The sequence below is a fragment of the Balaenoptera acutorostrata genome, chromosome 16, assembly GCF_949987535.1.
Source record: "Balaenoptera acutorostrata chromosome 16, mBalAcu1.1, whole genome shotgun sequence".
Classification (NCBI taxonomy): domain Eukaryota; kingdom Metazoa; phylum Chordata; class Mammalia; order Artiodactyla; family Balaenopteridae; genus Balaenoptera; species Balaenoptera acutorostrata.
In genome coordinates, this window is record NC_080079.1 from 3,251,197 (window position 1) to 3,266,935 (window position 15,739).

At 51.1% G+C, this 15,739-nt stretch overlaps 1 protein-coding gene across 2 annotated transcripts in view; it reads right to left on the minus strand.

The window, feature by feature from the left end:
- The window catches only part of MGMT (O-6-methylguanine-DNA methyltransferase), a 295,436-nt gene extending 280,359 nt beyond the window's left edge, over window positions 1-15,077 (minus strand). For both annotated transcript variants that reach the window (XM_007173304.2, XM_057530590.1), the window contains exon 1: window positions 14,990-15,077. The gene's annotated coding sequence lies outside the window, so the exon portion shown is untranslated. The remainder of the gene's footprint in view (window positions 1-14,989) is intronic.
- Between the last annotated feature and the right edge of the window lie 662 nt (window positions 15,078-15,739).

The following is a 15,739-nucleotide window of genomic DNA, read 5'->3' on the forward strand; positions in this document are numbered from 1 at the left end:
ACACTGAATGAAAATGAAAACCTAACACAGCAATCTGTGGGATGCAGCCAAAGCAGTGCTTAGAGAGAATTTTTAGCACTGGATATTAATATGCGAAAGACAAAAGGACTCAAGCTTCCACCTTAAACTACAAAAAAAGCAAACTAAACCCAAAGTAAGCAGAAAGAAGGGAAAATAAAGATAAGAGCAGAAGTCAGTAAAATGGAAAAAAAGAGAGAAAAATCAATGGTAACAAAAATTGGATCTTTGAAAAATAAATTGATAAACCTCTAGTCAGGCCAATTACGGGAAAAAAAGAGAAAAGACGATTACCAATATCAGCAATAAATACAAAAGCATGATTTAAAGTCTCACAAACATTAAAAGGACTATTAAAGAAAATTAAAATAACTTTAGACCAATAAATTCAACAACTTAGATGAAATGGCCAAATTCCTTGGAAAACACAAATTATCAAAAGTCATTCAAGGAGAAATAAATGACTTTAATAACGCTCTATCTACTAAAGAAATTGAATTCGTAGTTAATATCCATCCCATATAGAAAACTCCACACCAGAATGGCCTCACTGGTAAAACCTGTTAAACATTTAAAGAGGAAACAATACTAATATTACATAAACTATTCCAGAAAATAAAAGGCCTTGTTTTATGAGTAGGATCGTCCTAACACCAAACTAGAAAGACATGTGGAGAAAAGAAACCTACAGATCAATATCCCTTATACCCAGACACACAAATCCTCAAAAATATTAAACTGAATCCAGCAATACATGAAAATAAGAATACATCAAGCCCAGGTGGGGTTACCCAGGAATACAAAGTTGGTTTAACATACAGAAACCAGTGAGTATAATTCACCACAGCAATAACATGAGAGAGAAGAACTTCCTCAATCTGATAAGAGGCACCTACAAAAACATACAGCAAACATCACACTTAACTGGTGAAAGATGATGATACAAAAGCAACGGTGAGTAAAACTGCCGAAAACCAAGACAGCGGCACCAAACTGTACAGGGAATCGTCCTATCCTTCCTCACCATAAACTCCCATTAAAAAAAAAAAAAAAAAAAAAAAAAAAAACAATTTAAGAATGTCCTGATGAAACTATCAAAATCAAACTTGTGACCTTTATTCAATCTCGACCCTTCTGGGCCCAAATGGGAAGTACAACAGAGCACTTCTGCCGCAAAGCAAGAACGATGGTTGTCTGGGGGTGGGGGGAGCACTCTTATGATTATTACAGATTTGAGAGGGACTGGCGACCGTTTCATGAGACAAAAGCTTTACACGTGCGAATGACTAATCACCTACGGTTACTCAGATATTTTCTCAAAAATAAACAGGGGGTCTGGGCACCGCCGGGGCACCTGGAGCTACTCCCAACCCCAGGAACCAAGGGACGGCTGTGTTCATGCTTTCTTCTGATTTTAAGAGAAGCTGAAACACATCCGGGAGCCCCCAGAAGAATCCTGGGCCCCGGGTGCCGGCCTCCCAGGCCTGGTGGGGAAGGCGGCGCTGGCCCAGCGGCAGGGCAGCCCCGAGGGCGAGGGGAGGCACCTGCCGGTTTCCAGACGTCCTGTCCGGAGCCACCCACTGATCGGACTTGGCTGTTAGGGACGGGGACCTGGTACAGAGGAGATGAGCTGCCTCCGGACAAGCTCAAACAGTGATGGCCGTGTCCAGCACGGACTGGACCCCTGAGTCACTGAGTGGTGTGGCCGCGGGCTGCCTCTCGCTGGACTTGGTCTGAGCGAGAGTAAATCCGTACCACGTTAAAAAATAAACAAATAAGCAAAGTGAGGCTGTCACTGTAACACAACTGGCAGTATTTGTTGTTAATGATAAAATGAGAGCTTTCAAGCTGATGACCAGAACTTTGGGAAACTTGTATCCACCAGCATGGCTTGACAACCCCCAGTCCTAAGACTTTTCTAAGGAGGAAGGTGGTGACATTACAGATTTTTAATACTGTATTATGAAACATGTCAACATTTGGAAGATCTGTATAATTCAGCAAACCAAAATTTTCCAAAGGACCAATGCATGCTGTTACAAAAATCAAAGGACAAGCTACACAGTGGATTTTCGTGTAATGGAGGACAGAAGGTTCACACTCAGGGCTCACATTCCACACTGCATGAACCTTCAAGAAACTACCACCTGTCAAGTTCTGATGTGGTGTCAAAGAAGAATATCCACAATTAGCTGAAAAGGCTATTAAATGTCTCTCCCTTTTCCAGTTACTTATTGGTGTGAAGCCAGAAAACAACCTATTGCAATAGATTGAACTCAAAAGCAGATACGAGAATCTAGCTGCCTTCTACTCATCCAGTCATTTAAAATGTTTTAAAAAAGGTAAACCAATACCACTCACTCACTAATTGTTTTTTTATGTAAAATATAGTTACTTCTCATGTAAAACGTGTCATTTGTATTAAAATGTTTACTGTTGCTTAAATGAATAAATATTTTTAAAATTTTCAATGTTAACTTTCAATGTGTTTTTGACATATGACTCTGGAATCTCTAATAAGTTTTAAGAGCGCAAAAAGTCTCTGAGCCCAAACAGTGAAAGGAATACAGGCGTGGAGGGAAGAGTCCTGAGACCTCGCCCTGCCCTACCCCGCCTGCTATCTCCACCCCTGAAACCCAGGGCCTTTCAGGACCCAATCCCACACCCACAAAGCTGGGGAAGAACAGAGGTGCACGCCTGTGTCCCCATCTGGCATCCAGAGCACAACCAGAGGGACATGAGGGCCCCGTGTGCTGTCGCAGGAGAGCACCCACTTTCCCATCTTTTTACAATAAATGCTCGCTACCACCTCTACCATGACCTGCACAAAATTTTCCACACAAATCTGATTAAATCTCTCTAGGAGACTTCCTCATAAACCACCCTAGAGAACTTATCACTATTTCAGCTTAAAGCTGGAAACAAGGGTGGGGGGAAGAAATAATCCTTTGGTGTAGCAAGTCAGTGTAGGAATATGAAAACATTTAAAACACATTAGATTTTTGGTCAAGATTAAAGACACCCCCGCCCACCCCCCCCCAAAAAAATCAAGCAATCTATGCTAATTGGGTTCCCATGGTAACTGTACAATTGGGTTTTTCAATATAACATCCCAAAGGCCCAGTGCACACTTGTAAAATATACTTCAAACAGCCTGAATTGTCTTCACATTACAGCGCTCCCAGGAAGATCAATTACTGCACATCCCCACCCTGACCACTGGTGGTGGGAGACCTTAGTGGCACTTGCCACGTTAACATAGGTCATGTAAGGAACACAACACACCACAATAATTATATAAAACTAATCTGATGCTTGAGATTCATCAAATCCGTTCTGGTAACAAACCAATACTTCTGTTGTCACAGAATCACGTTTACTAAAATATAAGAAATAGAGCCCAACTGCACAACGCACCATTACGCCCCTCTTATTGATTTCAAGGATAAACAGAATCAATCACTAATAATTACATTATAAAATGGGCCTCAAGATTAATCATATTCTTAGACTCTCAGTATGGAATTAAACAAACATAGCTATGCTGATAAACAAATAAATAAAACATAACTGAGAATACAAATCCACATTTCAAATGTTAACAGCACGATACAAAGCACAGCACACAGCCTCACCCAGGACTCCAGCCTCTCCTGCCTGGACCACAGCACCCCTCCCTGCCACTGCTGGGTCCCCCACAGCGGATTCTAGGGGCACGGTGCTGGCCACATGGTAAGGGCACAGAGGGTCAGAGCTCAGAAATGGCAAGATCCATTAGGTAAAAGTTTACAACTTGAGTTTTCTTTGCAACAATCCCAAAAATACCCACGTATTTGATACACTCTGCAGAGGTACGATACAAAGCGCGACACGTGGCGAACTGGTGACTTGGGCAGAAGTAAATTTAAATCTCCTGTCTTTATTATATCTCCCCATCAGTGGCCACAGATGTAATGCAGGCCAACTTGGGCAAGTGTGGGCCAGCAAGCTTCCAGTGAGAAGTGTCTTGCTAAGTCCCCAACTCAAGAGACACATCCAAAAATCCTGAGAGACACCTTAGCATGAAAAGTAGCAAACTGCACAGTACTTAGAGTTCGTGCTAGTGTCCAACAAATGACCCCATGCTGCTCCTTGGTCCAGAAGGACTAGAGAATGAACTGACCAGTATCAAGAGGAAAAAAAAAAAAAAAGAATCAACCAACCAACAGAAACTCCCAGCCAACAAGCAGAGGCTACAGGCTGGCTCCGTAACCCCTCCTCATGCGTAAGAAGCCCCGTCCGCCAGTATTTACTCAGGCCCACATCTCCCCCCCACCTCCCCATTTCCCCCAGGGCCTGGGGCCTCAACAGCTTTCCAGCACATGTCCACCCAGGGCCAGGACAACACCAGGCCTGTCTATGGTGCCCTGGCCCTCTGGGTGTCTCTTGGCCCACCTGCCAAATCTCCTTTCTGCAACCTCTGAGGACCCTGGTAATAAGACTTAGGTTTCTGTTCTTTCTGTTTTCGTTTACTCTATACACCTTTTGGGGTGCTAAGAGCTAAACCTGAGAACAGTGCTATTTTTGAGCACTGTCTGATTATCTTTATCTCCAAATTCCAACTTCATACATAAACCCCTCATGAGCTTTGTGCTTCTGAAGTAACTTTAGTCTGCACCTCACCTTCTATTGGTCAGTTTGGGTTGCTATAAGAGAATATCACACACCAAATGGCTTAAAGGACAGAAATTAATTTTCTCACAGCTCTGGAGGCTGGCTAGTCCAAGACCAAGGTTCCAGCTGATTGGGTTTCTGGGGAGGCCTCTCTTCCCAGCTTGCAGGCAGCCGCCTGCTTCCTGTGCCTTCACACGCTAAAGATCTCTCCCTCCTTTTCTTATAAGGCCACCAACCCTCAGGTGGATTAGGGCCCCACCTTAAAACCTCATTTATGCTTAATTACCTTCTAAAGGCCCCATCTCCAAATATAGTCACATTGGGGGTTAGGCTTCAACATATGAATTTCAGGGGACACGTTCAGTCCACAGCAACCTGCATTCTGCAGCCTTTGCTGGGCCTTCCATCAGGTGTGAGCCCCACCCCAGGCCTTGGAGAGCTTCCAATTCAGTAAGCCAGCATGAAGAGACAAAAACAATACAAGTAAAGCAGAAACCCGAGTGTAAGTGTGAGGAGACTTTATGGGGGCTGAAGAGGCTCCCAAGAGGGCTGAAACAGAAGAAGGATTCAGAGAGAGCTTGGGAGCAGAGAGTGTCTATGTTTGGGCTGAATCAGAGAAGGATCCCTAGGTGAAAGTAGGGGGTGCTCTGGGACCTCTGAGAGCGAAGCGCTGACGCACAGGTATCTAGAGAAGGTGCCGGAACAAATGTGGAGGGCCGTGGGGCTGAAAGTGGCATCAACATGAGCCTCACAGGCTCATTTCATTCAGGACCTGGGTAGGAAAGAGGGGTCACCTTGGAGCGCCTCTAGACCCCTGCCTGCAACAGGAGGAGGAGGAAGGGGCACGCTCTCGCTTGTGTCTGCCTGAGTGCTGAGCTTACAGCGCCCTTGAGGGTGGGGTAGGCACTCCTCAGGGACAGAGCAAGGAGACTACGTGGGGCGCACGAGGCGAAAGCAACCCAGGTCGCTGAGGCTGGAGCCAGGCAGCTCCTCCATCAGCTGCGGAGGGATATGAGATGGGAAAGTCCTCACCGTCTAAACCCAGAGCCCACATGGACTTTGTTCTGCACCCCAAGAGGCAGCCTCGAATCCGAGAGCTGAACAGAGCTGGCCTGGCCCCATGCAGAGAAGGTACGCGGTCTCCAACAGGTGACCCTCCGGACGAGGTAAGCTCCGGGCGGCCTGGAGGCAGTGCCCCGCCGTTCTGAGTCCTGCTGACCCAGCGCAGGGTAGCAGCGAGCACCCGACCATCACAACAGAGCAGGCACCCGCGCAGCCACGACACGGATTTCCAATGAGTAGTTGGGAGTTGCCACGTGAATGCCAGGGCATGACTGAAGCACATCAAATAGCTGCTTCCGAGTCTGAAACCACTGGAAACACTTATTTCTGGACAATACAAAAGAATATCTAACTAACCTTTCCCAGAATCCATCTTGCCTGGATCGTCATGATAGTCAATGGCAAAGAGTAAAAGCACCTGAGACCCAAAGAAGGTTTCCGAGCAAGAAACCTCAACATACAGAAGAGAAAATCACTGAGGAAATCAGAAGCATAACCTTTGGAGGCTTTTCTGGCCTGACAAACAGTCCAGAGAATGCTACGAGGACAGCAACGGGGAACTCAGTCCAGAGGGAAATAACAGAGGCTCTGGGAAACGTTCTCATTACACTCAGGGCAAAAATAGACAAATTAAAAAAAAAAATCTAAGAGAAAGTCTTTAAAGCCCATACTTCCGTAGGGAAAAAAAGAAAAGGAAAACTAGAGATTGTGACTCAGGGCCCAAGTGCATCCCAGCTAGTGGTGGGGCGACAGCGAGGATGTCACCCCCGACCTAGGACTGAGTATGTCTGGGCAGAACCAACCACCCGGCTTGCCTGGACCCCCCAGCGTCAGCCCTGAAAGTCCTGTGTCCCAGCAAACTGCTGGCCACCCAGGCCAGACAGAATGCACTGCCCTCTGGAAGCCTGTCCTCCTGGGGACAGAAGGCGACCACAACGGTGGCTGATTGTGGCCAAGAGGGTGGAGACTTGAATTTTAGGGATATTTACTTAATGTTAGAACCGGCATTTTGGTTCTAAGTAACGGTTCCTGCAACAAATTTCGAAAGCCACCTGCCTGGCGCGGCCTCCCTCTGGTGACCGGCCCCGCCCCGCGGGCTGGCCGCCTCCCCACCCACACCCGCCCCAGGGCGGCCTGCAGGCTGATGGCCCCACTTCAGTTCGGGCCTGGCAATCAGCAAGCGGCCGCCTCGACTGGCCATCCATCTGACTCGACAGCTTAATCTGATGATAACACAATGGTGACAGAAACAGATTCTTCTGCACAATAAAGAATAGCACACAGGGGCTTTTCGTGGGATAGCTGGCTAAATTCACCAACTTTTGGAAATACATCATTTCTGTGCCTCGCCCTTTATTCTGGGAACTTCCACTGGAGTGTGAAAAGGCTCACAGGGAAGGGTCGCCGCCCACTCCCGGGACGCCCGCTCGGGACCACACCTTCTCCTCCAGTTCCCGGTCCCCCCAGCACCGTCCCTGCTGTCACGGTGAAGCCAGGCAACAAGCACCGCACATGGACACTTCGGGGCGAGTCCGGCAGTGGGCACGTCGCAGGGCAGCGCCTGTCCCCCGCCCCCGGGACCACTGGGGACCATCGGGGACCACCAGGGCCTCCCTCCCCAGCCGCCGCCTCTCGCCCCTCGAGGCGGACTCGGCATCGCTCGGCCAGTCCAGCGTCCCGAGGTGTGCACCTGAGCAGAAGCGGCACGCGCTTTCCTGGTAACGCGCGTCGTGATGTGTCTGCGCCCCCAAACCTGACGGTTTTACCGTAAAGATCCTGAGCCTCCCTGCAGGACAGCGCAGGTAACCCCGGCGCGCGGGCCGCGGGCGGCGGGCCTGCTCCTGAGCCTCGCTCCCCCCGCTGCCACTTCCGCCTGAGAGAAGCGGTGCAACGAGCCAGGCTCCCCGCTTCGGAACCCAAATGCCAGGCCCGGCAGAAAGGGACGACTCCCGCTCCACAGCCAGGCCTCCCCCCAGGCCTTCCCGGAGGACTGCTTTCACGGGAATAAAAGGCCCACAGAGCAGACCCGGGCTCCTTTCTCATTCACAGAGGGGGTCCCTAACTCAGGCCGCTCCCCTCCCGCCCCCTCCCGCCCTCACCCCCCTGCTCCCCACCAGAAAGCCCCCCGGACGGCCCGCAGCCCCCGTGACAGCACCTCCCCCGGTGTGACTGCTCAGCCGGGCTGCCACCTGCCACCTGCCTCTCCTCCTTCCTCCCGCTCCCCCAGCCCCGCGTCAGGTCAGCCGAGGCGGCGGGCACGGGAAGCGCTCACGGCCCGCTCTCCTCCGCCCACCGAGCTCCCCAGCGCAGCACTCGGGGTCTGCAGCCTTCCTGCCTGGACCCTCACACATCCCGACGCCCCACCAGAGCCGCATCCTGGCGTCCACACTCCGGCTGCTCAGGCCCCTTGGAGAAGCCTTGCCACCTCTGCACAGGTGCTCCGCCCTGCCCTCCCACTGCGACAGGAGCAGGTGGCAGGGACCCGGCGAGGGCTGTGGCTCGGGTCCTAAAACAGAGCCCAGCACGCGGACGCCCCTCCTCCAGTACCCGCACCACCAACCTGCCGCCCCCGGCGAGGCACGGGGCGTCCCCGCGCCCCCTGCACTCGGCCCTCTCCTGGGGCAGGCTGCACACCAGGAGGGGGCGGGGCCCCTTCAGCCAGGGACAGGCTTGGGTGCGCTGCTTTTCCCGCAATGCAGAGGACCATGCTCGCCCACACTGGTGTCCAGAAAGCACAACCGAACATACAGGTAATGCATTTCTTTACGCCACTTCTCGTCCCCAACAGGACTTCTGACAGTGTCCCTGCCTCCCCACCAAAGGTGGCACGCACGGTGCGTGGGGAAAGCCGGCGCTAGTGACAAATAAACCCGGGCTGAAAACTCCTACCCCAGTGGTTTGTGCAGGTCGCTCACTCCCAGGCGGCTGGCCTCCTCACATGCAAGCAAAGACCCTGAGTGTCCCCCTCAGCAGGTGACCTCGAGAATTCCCTAGGACAGACTGGGTAAAGCCTCCAGCAAGGCCTTCAATAAATGTTAGTATCAGCAGTACCATTACTGCACTGACCAGAATCTCCTGCAATGTAACTCTACCAGGCTGAACCTGAGTGATATGAGGGTAAAGAGACCCAAAAATAAGGCCCAGTTCCACATACACACAAAAATTATTGCAGATCTTCTAATTCTGACAAAGCTCACCTAATGGACCACGTTACCCCTCACTACTGTGACTTCCTCTCACACAGGAAAACAATGTCATATGCTGGTATCGCTGCTGGTTCCCGGCCACTGCAACAGTGTCGGATTCGGTGTCTGGTCCTCCAGGAAGTTCTTTCAATTTAACCGACGATTAAGGTCAAGCCTCCCAGAGACAAGTGACTCGGGGCTGTCGGGGCCAGGCCAGCCACGCCCGCCGGGAACACACACGTGCCAAGCCTACGTGCCTGCTCTCGGCCCGCACAGCACAAGCTGGCCATCAGCATGGCACACCTGGACACAGAACTCTGCCACCTGAGCGGGAAGCTCCTTGAGACCAGCCACTTCAGTGGCTCCCAAATCATCCACTGTAAAAAACTAGGAACGGGCAGCTGGGCCAAGCACCTCCTTAGAGACAAAAGGAGTTTTAGAGACGTGGCAAATCAGCCCTAGGCTTCACGATGCTCCAGACCAAATGAAGGTCCGCGGCCACGCGGAATCACAGTCACGGGAGGTGGAGCCCAGCTGAGACCCCGTCTCTAGTCTTGCCTCCACCAGGTACAGTTTTGTGACTGAGTTAACAAACGTCAACTATTACTATTATTATTTCAGGGCTCACCATGGGGGGGCCCGGGTCGATCCCCCAAATGGGATTCTCTCCCAATAGCTCACAATAGCCCTGTGAACAGCAATGCCGTTTTCCTGATTTTTGGAAAAACGAAGGCTCGGTAAAGGCTAAGTGACTTCACTCAAGGTCACAGATAGTAATTACGGAGCCAGGTCCAAACTGAGTCAGTTTTGTTCCCAGAGGCTGGAACCTTAACCCTGCGTATAGCACCCCAAATGAGGGCGTGGACAGTGTAAATCTGTAAAACTAGGATGCTGATTGGATGGGGTGGGGTATAGGGACAAGGATGCCGATTGGATGAGGGGAAAACAAGGATGCTGATTGGACTGAAGAGAAACACGGACAGTACTGGAGGGAAAACAAGGATTCTGCTTAGCTCCTCACCCTTTTTCCAGTTAGTCCCATCCTTCTAGGAGACTATGGCTCCACATTAAAATTTCTACCTAGGCAGTGCTTCGTACTCCACAAAACAGTCATCTATTACCTCTGTGCTCGTGTTCATCCAGGTAGACAGAGTAAGTGTGATCACTGCCATCCCACAGCGGAGGAGGCAGCCAGGGGCTTAACAGCTGCCCAAACCACCCAGCTAGTAAATGGCATCAGCAGGATCCCTCCCACAACTGGCACTTCATAAATAAAATCTCAGTTCAGCTTCCCCAAAATGTATCTGGTTGCATATATGAAAGTTAACCCTCACCTGACACCATGAAAATGCTTCCACCCAGAGAGAGAAAAAGCAAGACCAGCCATTCAAAGGGAAAGATGGGCGTGAAATATAATACGGCTGTCCATGCTTAACGTTTGTTTGTAAAACTAAAGCCAAAGTTTTGGTAACATCTGCATGTTCTGTCATAACCACAAGACCAAAAACTATAACGCGAGGATAACATGTCGGGTTTGCAATTCGAAGAGATTCACGTGTCTCTGAGGAGTTACAAAACCATACACACATCCATAAGCACAGGCAACTTAGAACAATGCCGGCTGAGGATGGACCCACGTGGGAGGGGAACTCGGAGCTTGTGTGGGTTGGAGAGCTCTTCTCAGGCAACCCTAAGCCTGCCCTGGAGATGCTCAAACATTAGGGTCCCCTGGGGCGCTTGCAAAGACACAGGTTCCCCGGGTTCTGACCCAGTAGATCTGGCAAGGGGCCCTATAATCTTCCTTTTTAACCAGCACACTCAGTAATTCTGACACCAGCAAGGTTCAGACCACCTTTTGAGAAACTGTTCTGCTATAGCTCACGAGTATCCCACTTCAAAGAGAGCAACGGGGCCCGCTTGTCAGTGGTGGCTCTTACTTATAACACCGACAAGTGGGCCAGATCTGAAGGGGACACCCTCGGCCCCTACTTTTAGTCTTTTTTTGGGGGGTAAAAACAAATGAGAAATAACTACCAGTTATTTATTAAAGTTCAACATTAAAATGTCCCATCCCATATTTTGCCCTGAGATTTAATTCACTCTCTCCATCCATCTAGAAACCTCTGAACATCCAGGGCTGGAATTGCCCAATCTGTCAATAAGGTGAGAGTTTTCTAAACTAGTATCCATATGACTCAATTTGTCAGTTAAAACTGCCACCAGCGCTGTGCTTGCAGAAAAATGTCCATAAATGCATTATTGCAACTGGCAGATCGATGTCTATAATAAAAACAAATAGATTTGACAAGTGCCGGCTTTTACGAGTCCTGCCATTGGTGGACCGCACATTCAGTCTCACCCGCAGACTTCTGGGAATGGGCAACAGACCTTGGGTTAGATACTCTGCTGACTTCACAAGTGTTACGGGTAGGAAATTATTCTAAAGAGAAAATTTTCCAAGTAATAGAATGAACGTACTAGGCGTTTATAGCTCTCTCACAATTCCTTTCACAGTTACACACATACACACATGACAAATTTAACAACCCTAAGAAAATGTTTCTGTAGAATTTTTAACTGGTTTTTATCACAGCTGCATCACAGGCCAAATGAGTTTACTCCAGGTTGGGGAGGGGGAGGGTACAAGGGGACACGAGGCCTGGAGACCCCCACTCCTCTGCTAAGCCCCCAGTCTAACTGAAAACAACCTGTGGTATCAGAAACAAGTGTCAGCATTTAGCACGTGGCCAAGGATGTCACTGCCGTGTCAGTGGCCCCTGGGGCAGCCTATTTATTTAGTTGTTTAGCTGGAGCAGACATCAGGAGGATGGCAGCCACAGACTGGCTTAACTGCCAGGGATTTCAAGCACTTTGGCAAGACACTGTCTGTGACCAATTTACACGTAAGCCACATCTGCCAAAACCACTTTGATTCCTTCAAAGTTTACAAAAGGTCACAAAAATGATTTATTCCTCTTCTTAGGCAATTCATTTTAACAGTGATATAAAGGAGTAGGTCATTCACTGTACCCCATATACTTTTTTTTTAAATAAATTTATTTATTTATTTTTGGCTGTGTCGGGTCTTCGTTGTGGTGCGCGGGTTTTCTCACTATCCTGGCTTCTCTTGCTGCGGAGCACAGGCTCTAGGCGCGCAGGCTTCAGTAGTTGTGGCATGTGGGCTCAGTAGTTGTGGCTTGCGGGCTCTAGAGTTCAGGCTCAGTAGTTGTGGCACACGGGCTCTAGAGCGCAGGCTCAGTAGTTGTGGCGCACGGGCTTAGTTGGTCCGCGGCACGTGGGATTTTCCTGGGCCAGGGCTCGAACCCGTGTCCCCTGCACTGGCAGGCAGATTCTCAACCACTGCGCCACCAGGGAAGCCACCATATACTCTTTATATGGTTTCCCCAAGCCCTGCGGCCCTCCTCGATAAGCTCTTTATTACTGTTAATTTTTTAAGAAAATTTAAAAGAAAACTAGACTATTTCTTCCCACTGACCAGCAGATAATGCAGCAGTTACCCAAATGCCACAGGACACACATCTCGCAGTATTTTGCCTCTAACAGTGGAGGCCCAACTTTCATCTACCTATGCCCAAGAAAGGCCTCCAGAGCTAACGGGATGGGAAAATTGATGTCAACCAACGGGAAACTAGCCATCCTGCACAGTCAAAACTCCTTCCCCTTCCCAGATAAACCACACACACTTTCAAACCAAGAATGGGCAATGGATTGGTTCATTTATGAAAAGGCCACTCTCACCCAATGGTAATATTATATTATAGTTAATATGTCTTCGATGTTTAAATCTTCAGGTTTCCTTTAAATAATATTCTCTGATAAGACCCAACCTCTTTCAGAAAATACCAGAAACTACCCAGGAAACAGAGGGTCAGGGAGGACCATGACAGGAGCCAAAGGAGCTCAGGGCCTTGCAGGGACCAGGGGCCTCAGAGACGCCAAAGGATGTCAAAAACCTCAAGGGAAGCGGGTCTAGAAGAGGAACTTCACCCTGGGGCCATGGAGGTAGGTGGGGTCAGAGCGAAGTGTGAAAACAAACCTGGCAATAATGTTAACAGATGACTATGGGAAAAGAGAATTCAGAAATCACTGTTTTGCTTCCTTCTTTTCCTGCCAAGGAGAATATATTACAAAACTGAAAAGGGCATTGATGCCCAAAAAAGGGGAGTTGAAATACAACAGTCTTGGTTTGAATCACTGGCTTCTAAATGTTTGTCCTCTGCAAAATAAGAATAAAGGCAATTCAGTAAGTTTATTTTATTAAAAAATACGAAGAAGAGTAAACTGTTTGGGGTTCCTGAGAAAGGAAGAGAAGAGGCCTGGAGGAGAAAGTCCACAGGAACGCCAGGGAAGTCACGTTCTTCCTCAGGCCCTCCTTCCGCCTCCTTCCCTGAAGGAAGGATGGATGGTCCCTGAGTGAGACATCTGTAAGGGAAACCGGTGAAGAGCAGGTCTGAGTGGAAGATAAGGCCCAGGTGAAGCTCGACGGATAATCCAAGCAAGACCAAAACAGAGAGGAAAAGAAGGGTTTAAGAACCGCCGCAGCTGAACAAGAGTAAGATGTTAACCACTGTGGCCACACCTGGGGCTTTATTTCTTTAAACCTTGCTCTGCAACAGCGAGGCCTTTTTAAAGCAGCGTCTAATGACATTAGTTAAATCTAGTTTGTGTAATACAGATTTAATGAAAAGAATGTTCACCTAGAAAAGTACCTTAGTGTAGCTCTGCCCTTGAGGCCTGGTTCCCCTGGCCCCAGACTGTCACAGACACCACTCTCCCACTCAAATCCTAACTCAAAACAAGAACCCAAGCAGAACTGAAACGCCTGCCAGCGCAAGGCCAGCTCTTCTTTGCAACTTGCAGGCTCTGGACCTGAGCAAGGGCGCACCTGGCGTGAACTGCCTCATGGGACAAGGTCCGAGTTAACTCGATATTAACCACCAGCTGGGGGTGGGGGATGGAATGCAAAGGGTGGCCCTGACATCATTTTCTTGAAGTTGTTGACCCCCATGGCGGGCTAAGCTTCCTTGTGTCCTTTTCACCTGAGTGTTTTCTCCACTGGGGACTCATGAAAGCAACACACTCCCTCCTCATCACGTCTCGGGATGGGGAGATGAAGAGGAGGGCCTGGCTTAGCTACTGGAAGGGCTCATAGTTACACGGCCAGTCTAATCCTTAGCACTTCGTGTTCCCCAGCTTCATGTTCCGCTGCTAACAGCCGCGGTGTCCCGTCTCCGGACAAATCAGTCCCCCCCTGCTTGATGACCATCCACTCAACCAAGCAAAAGCTGTGCTCACATATACAAAATGTGCTTCCAGAACAAGGTCAGCTACTGAGTCGAGGCACGGAGAGCAAACACCATTCTGAGATTCAGCAAACGATGAGCCCAGGGAGTGAGGAATACCGCTTAGAACTGCTCTACAGCGTTATCACCAACTTGGGAATTCCGGCGCCCAGGGTAAGTGGCTCTCACACTCCACCTGGTTACGTGTTGCTGTTTACGAAGGCGATTAGGGCGTAATGTATACCAACATCAGATGAGGACGCCAGAACGCGGCCCTCCTCTCACCCTGTCTCAAGCAAGAGGCCATGGGGGGTTCTGCACAAGGGGTCTGCTAAGGGCCTGCTGCAAGGCAGGCCCGGACTACGGCCTTCTGGAAGCTTCCTGGAAACAGAAGGCAGAGGAGAGGCCCCCTTGGGGCTGGTCGGCAGTGCAAGGCAGGAGGGCGGGCAGGAGGGCGTCGAAGGTGTTGACCAACTAGAGGTTCGGCGGAAGCGGCCACAACTCCCAGGCCAGGCCACTGTCATCCAACTTGGCCGAGGAACCCCAGGCTGGGAGAAGGCTGGCTACACCTGGGCATACCTGGTCACACCTGGGACCCACAAAGGTCAGCTGGGGGGTGGTGAGAGCGGGCCCCACCACGATGGCAAGGCGGGACGGGGAGCGCTCGGAAGACCACTGGGGGATGGAATGCCCCAAGGGCTCCAGACGCCTGCTCTCCCCAGGGAGAGCCCCGAACTTTGGCGGGAGGAAGGCAACCCAGACACTCACCGCGCTTCCCAAACCGCCGACCGAAAGGAGCTGCAAGCGCAGAGACGCGCTGAGTGAGCGCGTGAAGCCCAGGCAAGTCCGTGGCGCGGGGGCGGGGCCGAGGTTTGTGGGCGGGGCCTGACGTAAGGCTCCCGGGGCCCACACGCACCGGGACGTGGCGGAAGCGCGGCCGGGAGACGAAGAGGCGGGGCCAGACCGGGGTTCGGGGGCGGGGCCCAGAGTGGGACGGGACCTGGACGTGAGGGCCGCGGGGCCAGACGCGCGGGGGCGGGGCCTAGACTGGTGGGGCGGGGCCGAGGATGGGCACCGCCTCCCCGCCGGCGCGCGCTCGCCCAGGTCGGAGCATGCCCAGTGCGGCGGCGCCGGGGTCGACCCCGCTCTGCGCAGGCTCGTTGGACGTGTGGCGCTGCCTGGCCCGGCTCCTGCAGGCACCCGGGCCGGCCCTCTCCGGCCTTGCCGCCAGGGCCCCGCGCTCCTTTGCAAGCCCTTCCTACCCGCACAAGCTGGGCCGCGCGCTTCCCGCCAACGCCCCTCGGGCTCTGTCCCTCTGTTTACCAACTGTCAGCACCGTAGCACTTGGCGAGCGCCGTCTGCCCTGTATCAGGGCAGGTGTAGAGGCGAGGGCGGGTCTGGAGGCTCGGCGTCTGGTGCACCCAGTAACCTTGTTGCTGGTTCCCGCTCTGGGGAGGCTGCGAGCCCAGAGCACCTGCCACTCTCCCTGCGGCCGCTCCCGGAGGGCAGAGACCACGA